Source organism: Myodes glareolus, chromosome 22, assembly GCF_982192425.1.
Source record: "Myodes glareolus chromosome 22, mMyoGla1.1, whole genome shotgun sequence".
Classification (NCBI taxonomy): Eukaryota; Metazoa; Chordata; class Mammalia; order Rodentia; family Cricetidae; genus Myodes; species Myodes glareolus.
Window position 1 is genome coordinate 25,961,973 of NC_142047.1, and position 3,225 is coordinate 25,965,197.

Below are 3,225 nucleotides of genomic sequence, written 5' to 3' on the forward strand. Positions count from 1 at the left end.
AAGAGGAACTGGGAGACCAAATTCCATCTTAGCCAAGGCACAGAGCATTGTGGGTAAAATGAGTCAAGCTCCTGCTGCTTACTTTTGGCTATGGAGAGATATTTAAGGTGGGAAGCAGGGCTACAACCTTGTTTACAGGGCTCCTATTTAGTGGTTTAAGGGCTTTTTTTTTGTTCCTAAATTTTATTTATGAATTAATACAAAACATTCCAGACCAATGCGTCTTAATCCTCCTCCTCCTCTTCATCTTGGTTAATCTGGAAATAACGCAGCTCATAGCTCTCTTTGCTGTTGGCGACAACACGCAACCAGTCTCGGAGATTGTTCTTCTTCAAATATTTTTTGGTGAGATATTTCAAATACCTTTTGGAGAAAGGCACCTCGGAAGTGACAGTGGTCTTGCTCTTGATCCGTTCGATGGTCACAACGCCTCCACCGAGATTCCCAGCTTTGCCGTTCACCTTGATTCTCTCCTGGAGGAACTGCTCGAAATTAGCAGCGTCCATGATCCCATCTTCTTCAGGGTGGGTGAAATCGAGGGTGAACTTCAAAACCTGCTTCTGTTTTTTGCCCCCCTTTGCCACAAGCTTTTTCACGGGCGCCATGGTGGCAGAGAAGGCAGAAAGGGGGTTTAAGGGCTTGATATCCTGTCTCTATTCTTTCTAGTACCATAGTGATTATGTGATTCAACGAAGTCTTTCCACATTTATTTGCTGTTTTGCTTTCTAGATAGTGTCATGGATTGATGATACAGACATCTATATCTTTACTTATTTTTACCTTATCCATTTAAAATATTTATGGAATTTATTGTGTGTGAATGCATGCATGCATGCACACATGAATGGGTGTGCACATGTGTGTGCACTTGAGGGTGCCTGGCCAGAGTAGGGCATTGTACCTCCTGGGGTTGGGTGTGAGCTGTGCAACATGCTTCTAAACTCTGGCCTTCTGAAAGGGCAGTAAGCACCATTAGCTACAGAGCTATCTTTCAGGCATTTTACCTTTTTAAATTAAAAAATGTAAGTGAATTTACAAAGTAATAGATTTAATTCAGAGACTACATATGTGTGTCAAAGTTTTTCATTCCTCTCCCCATCTTCTCATCATACCTCCTTCCTGTGTCATTCCCCTGTCTTAGTACAAATTCTACTCCCTTCTGATTTTATGGTATGTGGATTTCACTGCTCTCCCCCAGTTAAGATCTCTTACTCACCTCTCATGTTTTCTCTTTTTTACAGCACACAGTCACACGTACGCACGCACACACACACACACACACACACACACACACACTCAAGCTGATACACATGCACACAGGCACACCCCCACACAGAGATATCTTGATTCTATGAGAGGATATAATGTGTGTTGTGAGTCTTATTTTGCTTAATATAATTATCTTCAATTGCATCCATTTTTTCTGCACATGCCTTAATTTCTTTGTTCTTTATGGATGAAAAAATATTCCCATGTTTATATATACCAGGTTTTCTTTAGTTGATCATCTATTCATGACCATTAGGATGGTTCTATTTATTTCTTATCTCTGTGTATAGTATAATAACAAACACAAATGTGAAATCATCTACGTGGACTGTTATCTTAGTCCTTTGAGCATATATCTATGTATGGTATAGTTAGGTGATCAGGTAGTTCCACCATTACTTTTCTTTTTAGGATCTTCCTCATGGGCACTCCAGTTTACCTTCCCATCAGCGGTATAAAAGCTGTGCTTGTTAGCTTCTGTCACCTTGATACAAACTTGAGATGCCTGGGAAGAACTCTTGGCTGAGAAATTTCCTCCCTCATGTTGATATGTTGGACGTTTTTCTCAATTTTTGATGGTAGAGGATGACCCAAGCTCATCTGTGTGTGGTAGCAGTGTCGACTGGTGGAGCTGAGCTGCATCAGTGGTCCAGAGGAAGAGAAGCTAACCAGTTAGCAGTGTTCCTCCTTTCTTTTTGCTTCAAGCTCCTGTCTTGAGTTACCGCCTTGATTTCCCTCAGTGATGGTGGCTTGTAAGCTGTAAGCTAAAACAATCCCTTTGCTCCTCAGTGCTGGTGTAGTCAGTGTATTATCACAGCAAGAGAAATCATAATAGGACTTAGAAAGGCTGCCCATTCTCCAGTAGGACACAGCATTTGCTGTATCTATCATGTGGTTTTTTTCATGGCAGTCATTCTGATTGGAATACGATGGGTGTTCACATAGTTTTAATTTGCTTTTCCCTGATAGTTAAGGATGCTGAACATTTATTCAAATATTGACCCTTTGTATTACTTCTCTTGAAAACTGTCCAGTCAGTTCATTAGCCCATTTATTGACTGTATAAATTTTGGTTTTAGAGTGTTTAATTTTCAGAGTTATTGTTATGTTCCACATATTAATTCCATGACTTATATATAGTTGGAAGAGTTTTTTTCCCCATTCTATAGGCTGTCTCTTTACTTATGGTTTCCTTTGTTGTACTTAAATTAAACTTTTAATTTTCATTTACTCTCATTTGGTAATTTGGGGCATTATTTCTTGTGCTATCTTATTCAGAAAACACTTGCCGATGTTTTGACATATTTTACCCATGTTTTCTTCTAGCAGTTTCAAAGTTTTAGGGCTTTTGATCAATCTTTAATAGATCAAAGCAAACTAGTTAATTCTTCTAAATATGGATATTTAGTTTCTTCAAAATTATTTGTTGTCTTTTTTCTGATGAATGTTCCTGACATTGCCAAAATTGCATGCCTTTAAATGTGTGGATTTACTTCTAGGTCCTCTATTCCATTCTATTGCTCAAAGTGTCTGTTTTTGTACCAGCCACTTGGTTTTTGGTACTATGAATTTATTATAGTTTGAATCAGATATTATACCTCTAGCAGTGTTTTTTTTCTTAGGATTGTTTGACTATTTGGGATATTTGGTGTTTCCATATGGGTTTAAGGGTCGAAGTTTTTTAGTTGTATGAAGAATGTTATTGAAATTTCAGTGGAAATTGCATTGACTCTGTAGGTTTCTTTCAGTAACGTTGTCATGTTTGTTATATTTGCCAACCCATGAACACTGGAGTTCTTTTCCTGTCTTCTTGACTTCTCTCTTCAGAGTCTGACAGTTTCCACTGGAGAGGTTACTTACTTCCCTGAATAAGTTTATTCCTAGGTATTTTGTTTTGAAGTGATTGTGAGTGGAATTATTTCCCTTGATTTGTAGCTCAGTTCAGTTCATTATTGT

The 3,225-nt window shown here is 38.4% G+C and overlaps 1 pseudogene; it reads right to left on the reverse strand.

Annotated features, from left to right (window-relative positions):
- Positions 1 to 209: 209 nt before the first annotated feature.
- On the reverse strand, positions 210 to 605 carry LOC125399304 (large ribosomal subunit protein eL22 pseudogene; annotated as a pseudogene).
- Positions 606 to 3,225: the final 2,620 nt, after the last annotated feature.